This window comes from Typopeltis vanoorti, chromosome 10 (genome assembly GCF_054136105.1).
Source record: "Typopeltis vanoorti isolate ZY-2024b chromosome 10, IOZ_Tvanoo_1.0, whole genome shotgun sequence".
In the NCBI taxonomy this organism is placed as follows: domain Eukaryota; kingdom Metazoa; phylum Arthropoda; class Arachnida; order Uropygi; family Thelyphonidae; genus Typopeltis; species Typopeltis vanoorti.
Window position 1 is genome coordinate 48,261,935 of NC_143558.1, and position 10,362 is coordinate 48,272,296.

General features: G+C 36.1%; 2 non-coding genes across 2 annotated transcripts; both read left to right on the plus strand.

Annotated features, from left to right (window-relative positions):
* Nucleotides 1-4,621: 4,621 nt before the first annotated feature.
* Nucleotides 4,622-4,812, plus strand: LOC150102401 (U2 spliceosomal RNA). Its single transcript, XR_016548978.1, has one exon. It is a non-coding gene; the product is annotated as a U2 spliceosomal RNA (small nuclear RNA).
* A 321-nt stretch (nucleotides 4,813-5,133) lies between these two features.
* Nucleotides 5,134-5,275, plus strand: LOC150102402 (U4 spliceosomal RNA). Its single transcript, XR_016548984.1, has one exon. It is a non-coding gene; the product is annotated as a U4 spliceosomal RNA (small nuclear RNA).
* The last annotated feature ends 5,087 nt before the right edge of the window (nucleotides 5,276-10,362 follow it).

Sequence of the window (10,362 nt, forward strand, 5' to 3'; positions counted from 1 at the left end):
TGCCGTGACGTCATCAGTCCAGTTCCTGACCGGCCATCGACTCTGACTGGCGCACTGGATTGTACGGACGCGGGCGTCGGAGGGAGCTCCTAGGGTAAGACCTTCTTTGTTCTTCTCGACCACCACCCTAACTGGGGGGTTTTCCCCCAACCCATAGAGCTATGACCTCTTTTTCCCCAAGAGTCAGAACCCTTGGGTTCGAGGTGGACAGTGCCATTGACAAGAGAGCATTCGCCAAAATTATTATAGAATGCGTCGGAGCAGACAACATTTCTGGCTTCACCCCCTACGGGGGGGGGAGGTATCAGGTTGTCTGCATGAATGTGGCAACACGTGAACGACTAATGAAAGGAATAGAGTGCCAAGGGAAAATTTTTCATCCTTTCCTGGTAGGCAGCTTTTCCAAAAAAGTGAGGATAGACCGGTTCCCCTTAGAATATCTAGAGGAAGACAGCGACATCATTTACAAGGTCTTCTCTAAATGGGGAGCCATAAGAGACATACAAATCGGTATGGACGCTGATTCCCCCCAATGGAAATCAGGAGAAGTCACCTTCTCTATTATGATGAAGGACGAAATTCCTAACTTTGTGAAGATCGGGTCAGCCAGGGTAATGGTCAGCTACCCTGGCGTAAAGCGCCAATGTTTTAAGTGCGGTGCACTCACACATCTCGCGGCTCAGTGCCCTAAAATTAGATGTAGTAATTGCCTCACAACAGGCCACAACTTGGACAAATGTCAGTCTGACTGCCTAAAATGCGGCGGAAAAAACCACAAAGTGGACACATGTCCAGCCAGAAACTTTGCAGAGAGAATGGGAGGCACTATTGCACCTACCACTCCAACATCAGGGAACAACATCAGTTGCAAAGATGACTTCCCAACTCTGAAGGCAGCACACGAAATGGCAACAACCGCCACATGCGAAGTGCCAACAAAAGAAGCCACCAAGAGAGAGGAAAATCCAACTGACAGCCAAAACGCCACCACAGATAAAGAAGAACAGAACCTGCAAGACACCTCTACTGCTACAGTTGAAGAACCAACAGTAGAGATGGAAAGTGAAGAGACCACCCAAAAAAGGCCAGGTAGCCCTAAAGAAGAAAACGTTAAGAAACAAAAACCAGGGAGCCCAAACGTAGCAGAGACGAGTAAAGCAACGGTTCCGTATGCAATAGCAAATACGCTACTTTTACGTCTGCTCAAAGACTTCGACGAACTGGAAACGATCATGAGTAAGGGTATAGAAACATTTGGGGATGTTCTGCTCACATTGACAGGGAAGAAAGGGCCCAAGGTTGTCAGTGCTGAGTGGAACGACTACTACATCGAGGATATAGACGAAATAACCCCTGAACAAATCAATGAGTTTATTGACGCGGACGACCCTGTGGGTTTGGCCCTATACAGGGGCTTGTACAGCCTGAACTACAAACGAGGAGAACAATTAGTGGAACTGATACTAAAGGCCCACAACAAAAGACAACAGGAGGAATCAAGCAGTGACTAGCCAAAAAAAAAAAAAAAAAAAAAAAAAAAAAAAAAATTAGAATATTTAGTAGTAAAGGCCGGCGAACCCGAGAACCTGAGCGGCGAAGGCTTACTGCGAGGCGGTGCAGCTCCCTGTGGGTTGCATCACTCGGGCCGGGCTCGCCCCCCCTGTTCAAAATTCCAAATTTGTATGTATGACAGTGTAAACATATGTGTATAAAGTAAATGTGTGTGTATAAATGTATATGTGTATGAGTATATGTATGTGTATGAGTCCTCTTTCATTTGTTTTTTCACCCACTTTCCTTGGACAGCCACCTGAAGAGGCGACTGGCCAGGGAAAGCTGAAAAAGAACGGATGGAGGGCGGAAATGTCAGAGATCTGCTTGGTTTCCTACTATTAAGTAAGGCCAAGTAGATCGACTGAGGCCCCTTTAAACTTACTACTACTATCATCTCTACCTTTCTCTCTCCTCTCTGACTATCAAGCTGGCTCTCAGCACAACTTTTTTCTCTAAAGAGGTCAATGATGAGAAGATATGAACTCCCATTCTGTCACAGTTTATATTTGATACCAGACAATATTAAAAGCTAAGAACTTTATAGCAGTGATGTACTCCTGACTTTTCAAAGGAGAAATCTTAACATTCATAAGAGAAGCCTTAACGTTTAATGTTAAGACTTCTTAAATGTACAAATATGCTCTTAGGGCTAGTAACAAAAATTCAATATAATGAAGAAATCCTACAAAATAACCGAAAAGACAGAAACCGAAAAGTGCCAAATAAGTTTATTACTTATTTGGGACTGGAGAGATTTGCCAAGCATTCCAGATCAGATCTCAAACAGAACTTTGTTGATGACAGAACATTGAGTTGTTGCTTATTTCATAACTTGATGATAGACGAAACAAAATCTTTATAAAAACATGTTTAAAAAATAATTATATCCAATTAATTTAACGTCTTTTTCCATATCAGCTTCCACTGGATGAAGGCCTTGACTTTGATACTTCAAAAATGGAATTATTTCTTCTTGGCAACCTTTGGGACACTTATTATTTACAGTTATGGTGTTTTAACTTGAAGGCGTATCCAGGGACAAGACATATCCTAGGGATCTCGTTATTGATTCAAATCATTTTTCTACTAATGAAACCACAGTTGAACTACATATCTTGGGTACTCATCCGAAATTTTATAGAACTTCATCCATCCAGAGCAGATTTATTGCAATATCCCATTATCCACACTTGTTGTCCAAGTGTTGACTGTAAATGATCAAGTTAGAACAAAGCTCAAAATGTATTGACAAATTTTTCTACAGATTCCGATTATGGACATTAGTAAAGCATGCTTAGGGACATTTACGGGGCGGAGGAATCAATTAATATGAAAAAAAAAAAAAATATATATATATATATATATATAAAGGCAGTTCTCGCTTTGCATAGTACTGGAGACCGTAAAAATGACTGTGCGAGCTAAAACCGTGCAAATCGATCTTAAAAATCAATGGTAAGAATTACAATGGTTACTTGATCTTTAAAATTTTTTTGTCGAAACATTAAAAACTCTGTTATTGTCAGTTGTAAAATGTAACTCTCGTTTGACGCGCTTTCGTTATCCGCATTTTTCTTGTCCATGCGGACAAAGGTGGCCCAGGATGGGGAAGGCCTTTGCCCTGCAGTGGGACATTTAGGCTAACAACAACAACACAAGGAATAAAGATACCAAGCAATTTTATAAACTTGGTTTTAATCCTTTTTCCCAAGTAAACCAACAGACAAGTAAGTCAAGTTTGTGCCTGAACATAGTTCAAGTCTGAGGCAACTCGTGGTAAAGGTGGAGTAAGTTCTGATCACTTTCCCTTAGTATCTCCCCTAATGCAAAGCACTTCTCCTTTGCGGACATGTATGCTGCTATGCATTAAGGGAAAGGCCATAATGCATAGCAGCATACTTTGCATTAGGGGAGATACTAAGGGAAAGTGATCAGAGCTTACTCCACCTTTACCACGAGTTGTCTCAAACCGGAAAATACTTCAGGCACAAACTTGACTTCCTTGTCTGTTTGCTTACTTGGGAAAAAGGATTAAAACCAAGTTTATAAAATTGCTTGGTATCTTTAACGTATTGTATACCCAAGGTAATAATAATAATAATAATAATAAACTTTCAACATAAGGATTATCGCTACTCCAGGGTCATGGAAGATTCCATGCATGCGTCCTGTCCATTTTGTGTCCTAACTGCCTCTTTGATCTGTGCTGTATTGTCTTTATCTATAAATATAAATGCTAAGATCTGACGAAAGATGAAAGCAACCGACACTTTTTTTTTTTTTGCTGCAACTTGTGGGTGGTTCGACCGTTCTACGAGTCGCTATACGTTTCACAATCTCAATGATAGTATTGCGTTTCACAAACACAATGATAGTATTGTGTTAATAATAATATATAGTATCTGTGGGAATTTATCATTATGCTGAGTTGGTTCGTTTCATTCCAAATATCTCCAAGTTATACTAATTGTCGCCACAGTACGTAGATTAATTGTATCCATACTGTATTTAGAGGTACAATAAACGAAATCGTTTTTCTTGCATTTGCAACATTTTCATTTTCAATAGTAGTGCAACACCAGGGCAACTCGGAGCAAAGGTGGAGTAAGCTACAGACATGTCGTCGCCTTTTATATACAAAAGCTGACAAGCTGTAGAATGCTAGAACTCACAGCAAAGGTGAATCAGACCCGAAACACTTTCCTTCCTTCCAAAAACCTTTGACATGAAATAAAATATTTCTTTTTATTCTGTGGAAGCTTTTCGCATACATTGCGCGCCTCGATAGAGAAAGCTGACCCTCGTGTAGTGCAACACCACGGCAACTCGGAGCAAAGGTGGAGGAAGATTCAGGCAGGTCGTCGCCTTCTATATACAAAAGGTGAAGAGCGATACACCGAAGGGACAGCTGTAGAATGCTAGAACTCACAGCAAAGGTGGAGCAGACCGGAAATACTTCGCTTCCTTCCAAAAATCAGTTTAATATCTTGGGGACCCGGATCAGATATTAAATTATTTGATCCGGGGATTAAATTATCTGATATGTGTTAATATCCTATACTACACTTTTGCATCTCGGTCTTTTGGCTACGATAAGTGTGTTATTTGTTTTTATCAGCGTAATATTTGATCTGATATGGACAGACAAGATATTTAACTGATTTTTGGAAAGCCACGAAGAACTTGAGGTCTGCTTCACCTTTGCCGTGAGTTGTCTGGTATTGTACAACGTATCTTTTCTGTTGTAATTCCCGGCCTTTATATATAGAAGGCCGCGAAGTGCGTATATAAATAAATGTAGCTCTCCACTCTAATTTTATTTTTCAATTTCATTTGGTGCTCATGACAGTACCGTATTCATATTTCATCCACTTTGTCTTGTCAGGGTGTATTGGTTAATAAAATATCAGAACCACATTATCAGTAAACAAGAGCTGGGAAGTATAATTGTATTCAAAATAATTAGGATAAAATTATAATATTTCTAAAATTATTTAAATAATCTTAAATTGTATCAAACGCACCTCTTTGTTTTCTTCATGTATTTTATAGACATTGCTCAAACGGGAAACTTACGTCAGCTTTGCGCAGAGGCAGTGTTGTAGCCAATGAAGTTTAAACTGAGGCGCGACTATTGCTGTTTGAAAACTTTTACCAATACCCCGCCAGGGCGACGTGAAATACCGTCGGCTTAGGCAATTTTTGCGAGCCTTGTCAAAGAGGCTGATAATTATAATTAAAAAGATATTTTACTTTGACCTTAAAGAACGCGATTCGAACTTTGTGTTTCCACTTATACGCGTTTTCTTTTTTGAATAAATACGGCATATCTATCTATATCGGAAAATATATGGATAATTGCGAGAATTAAAAAAAAAAAAATTCGCAGAGGAACCGCTTAGCCTAGAAATATCGAAAAGGTTAGGTAAGCCATGAATGCCTAAAATAAAATATATATAGACACTAGTCTGTATTATCATTTACTATCATAAAATATACACAAATCTATTATAAAAAGTAAAATTTATCAAAACTTACTAAGGCAAACACTTACAGACCGTACATGGCCATTTGCAGTCGAGAAAAATGTAAATAAACTTAAAGATACAGTATTAAATCATCACTGCATAAAATTAACCGTTATTAATTAAATTAATTATAAAATAAAATTTTTATAACGATTCATTCATTAGTATATAGACTAGTCTACCAAAAAGCAATCCTATTGCCGCTTCTTCGTTATCAATGCACGAATCGTTATACCTGTAAATAAATATGCTTTTCTTTTTCAAATCTTTTGATTTTCGATGTCTAGTGTTAGTAATACGTGCAACATCTACGGTGTCGTCGTCGTCTGAGCAATTCAGGTATAGGCTTTTTTATGTCCTCTTCCTACTCTGCAGATGAAGTTGGTCTTTCCATCTTAGTCTTGGACGACCGCGGTCTCTTCTTCCTGTAGGTTTATATGCTAGTTTGGGGAATCCTATCATGATTCATCCTTTCTATGCGGTGTAGCCAATTTTGCCGATATTCTTCTATTTCTTGTACGATGTTCTTTGTATCTAATCGTTCTCTTATTTCTGTGTTTTTAGTGAGTCCCAGGAGAGGTCTTAGAAACTTCATCTGTGCTGCTTCCAATCTTTGTGTGTATGTGTCTTTGTTTTAGAATCCAGGTTTCACTTCCAATCTACAGTGTTTTGTATCATATAAGACAATATTGATGTAGGTACTGACAGACATACGATTCATCTTGTAAACAGACGACGGAAACTTACGGTATCGATAAATCAGTACTACAAATGTATTTTCACTTCTTTATGATTTTCTTTTCTCTAGCTTACTTTATTGTAAGAATATATAATACATATAACATATAAAATATGTGTTAATCGACTGTTTATGTTATCGGTAAGGCTTCCGGTCAACAGTAGGCTATTAGTTGTTAAGTTTTTGTGGGGAGTCAAAAGTTATACGCGGTTTTTTGAACAACGTAAGGGGTCGGCGCCCCCAATCCCCGCGTTATTCAATGAGGGGGAACTGTATAATAGGTTAACCACTAGTTTCCAACCTTTTTTTTTTTTTTTTATCATGTCCCACTTCAACGATTTTGATGCCCCCTCTAGCATAATAGCTAACCAAGTTCAGAAAAAGTACAAGATGAATAGGTACTATTCAAATTAAGTGGATATTGAATCCCACATTATTTCTTAGCCGAATAAAAAAGCTCAAAGATAGGAAATCGGATCTAAGCGTTTGATGCGAATATAGAAAACTAAAAGTTCGGCGAGTCCAAGCGTAAGCCAAAACGTGGTGCATGCTAGGGCAACTGGTAATAAAGGTGGAGTAAGCTCCGATCACTGTCATACCTTTACTACGAGTTGCCCTAGCATGTATCACGTGTTGGCTTACGCTTGGAGACTCGCCGAACTTTTATAGTTTTCTATATTCGCATGAAACTCTTAGATCAGATTTTTTGTCTTTGAATTTCTAATTCGGCTAAGAATTAATGTGGGATTCAATATCCACTTAATTTGAATACTTTTACTTCGCCGAATTGAAGTCTGTTGGCTCTTACCTCAGTAAATGAATAGGTACTTCGAATAAAAAAGAACACAGATAAAACTGTTTTTAATTTGACTTTCTTCAATGAATATACATTTTATATTACACTTTGTATATTATAAAACATAAATCGAACTGAACTCGGAAAAATAAAATCCAAGTTAATGCGATCCTTGAGCTTGATGTCTGCTGCAAAGAGTTTTTATTTGAGGTACTAACTAGCCATTTTCAATGTCAAATAACCATGGGTTGTGGTATCCAGATGATTTCTTTTTTTTCAGTAGCAAGTCATTTACAGCACTAAAGCCACATTCAACTAAATATGACGACGGGAAGGGCAACGGTAATTTTCTTGCAAGACTACTTGAATTTCGGTATTTCTCTTCTGTCTCGTCACAAAGCCATGCCATTGTTCCTTTTATGTTGAATAAATTTCTAATAGACTCATCATTTTGCATTTCTATGAAGTAATCCAAGAATTCATTTAAACCTATTTCGCAATTTATATTTGCAGTTTCTTTTATATCCGTGTTCATATGCTTTAGTATTTTATATTTATTGGGTCTAATTTTCTAAGTATGATAAAATTTTCCCCAGCTTTCTCTGTGTCTCTTTCTGGTTTCTCTTTTGACTATTGTTCATCTTATTTTTTTATATTCAATTTCATCTTTTTTTTTTTTTTTTTTTTTTTTTTTTTTTTGCTGTTTAACCATTTTTAAAGGCCAGCTTTTTATTTTCAATTATTGTTTTTATTTCAATGTTCCATATATGTAATTTTTTAAAATAATTTTATGTCCCTACACTTTCACATGCTGCTGATGTAATACTTTCTTTTATACTATTCCATTCTTTCTCGATGTCTTCATTTTCTTGTATTTTTTCTAAATAGTTATTAAACCACTTTTGGCATAAATTCTTACACTTAAATCGTTAAGTAGTATTACTTTGTAATTAGATTTTGTTTCTCTTTATTACTTTTGTAAATAATTTGGTGGAAACCTTAATTTTGCCTGAACTAAATAATGACCTGTATCTATTTCTAGCCTCTCCTGAGTTCAACATCTAGGAAGACGTTTGTTGCTTTTTTATTTGTTATAAAGTTTTTTTGCCCTATGTATATCATAATGTGCATCTTGATCATGACCATTTGAAATCTTGGTATCCAGCACACACACACACAGTTATTAATATAGCTATGTAAACTATATATAATATATAAATATATATATTATTAATATAAATATAAACTATATATTAATATATATATTATTAATTTATATATCCCTGGGTGGCGGATAGGGGAGCCCACCATGTGTGTGTGTGTACATGCGCGTGCGTGTGTGTGTGTATATATATATGGTGGGGTGGTCCGAATATACTGAATAAGGACTCGTGGACCAACAGGGCCATCATCTTGATTGTAAGGGAAGCGGCACTCCCATGGACCCCTAGCTGGATCTATCCTCTCCTTCTTCTACTTTCAGGAAGACCCACTTACTTAAATCTTTCCTATAAGGCCTTATCAGCCAACTCTTCTTACTTTATGACCCTTGTGCTATTAGAGTACTCGAGGGCCATGGGGTCTTTTCATTTCTGGCCTTACAACTATGTCCTCTCTATAAACCTTACTATATTTCTTCTATAATCTACCCTTTCCCCTTCAATATACCCTATTCCTCCTATGGGTTTAAATTCGGAAGAAGGTGAGTTCAGAAGCCTTAAGGTAGCAGCCCTACCACTGAACTATTCCATCTTCAGGCTAGTCCCCTGACATGGAGAACATAACTATACTTGTAAGCTGACAGAAAAAGATAATCGGATTGAATCTATGGGAAACGACCCTGGAATGGAAAAGGGAAAACGAAAATGGAAACGACAAAATATAATACGCATAGCAAACTGGAATGTAAGAGGAATGGCATATAAAGAAATAGAATTACACCAATTATTAAATGAAAGAAATTTTAAAATTGCAGTAATCACTGAAACAAAAAAGAAATTAAAAGGAACTATGAGAACTGAAAATTTTAATGTGATATACAGTGGAGTCGACAGAGACCAAAGAGCACAAGCAGGAGTCATGATTTGGATTCATAACTCCCTTTCAAAACAGTTAAAACATTATAAATTATGGAATGAAAGAATAATAGAAGCTGGAATAAAAATAGACAGAGGCTATTTAACGATAATTGGTTTATATGCCCCAGAAGAAGGAAGAGAACAGGATAATATTGATTTTTATAATCAGCTACAAAACATATATAATAAAATAAATAAAAATGATTACATAATTTTAGCAGGAGACTTAAATGCAAGAATTGGAAACACGAAAATTAATAATAATATAGCAAGACATGGAGAACACACTCTAAACAGAAATGGTAAAAAATTGATCGACTTTGTAGTTTATAATAACCTAAAAATGATGAATTCCTTCTATAAACATAAAGACATACATAAATATACTTGGGCAGCAAGAGGATGAAAATCAATATTAGATTACTTTATATTAAACCAAAAGACATCAAAATTTTCACTAGATGTTAGAGTTCACAGAGGATATGAAATAAGCAGTGACCACTTCCTTGTTAAAATAAAATTAAGATTACCACCTAAATGGCTACAAGTAACAAGAACAGAAAGAAAAATTGAAACATTTGTTTATAAAAATAGACTATTGAATGACACAAATGTACAATGGCTATATGAACAAAGAATTATCCAGTATCTAGATAAAATAAAACAAAATGAAGAAATAGAAATAGAATGGCTTAATATAAAAACGATACTAAATGCAGCAGCAAATGAAAGCTTAGGAAAGACCAAAAAATTCAATAAAAGAAAAAAACTGAAGATCTGGGATGATACAATCAAAGAAATAATCAAAAAGAAAAAAGAAGCCTATCACAAATGGTTAAGCAGTAAAAGATTAGAAGATGAAATAGAATATAAAAGAATAAGAGCCATAGCTAAAAGAGAAGTCAGAAAAAGACATAGAGAATCATGGAATAAATTTGTTTCTAATTTAGAACATGATTTATATAAAATAAGACCCAATGTATATAAGATTTTGAAACACCTAAATGCAGATACCAAAGAAAACATAAAATTAAGCACTAAATTGAAATTAGAAGAATTTCTAAATTACTACACAGAACTGTGGACAGACAAATATTTAAAAAAAAGACAACTGGCAAACAATTAACGAAAATGAAAAGGAAATAACTGAAGAACAATTAGAAATCA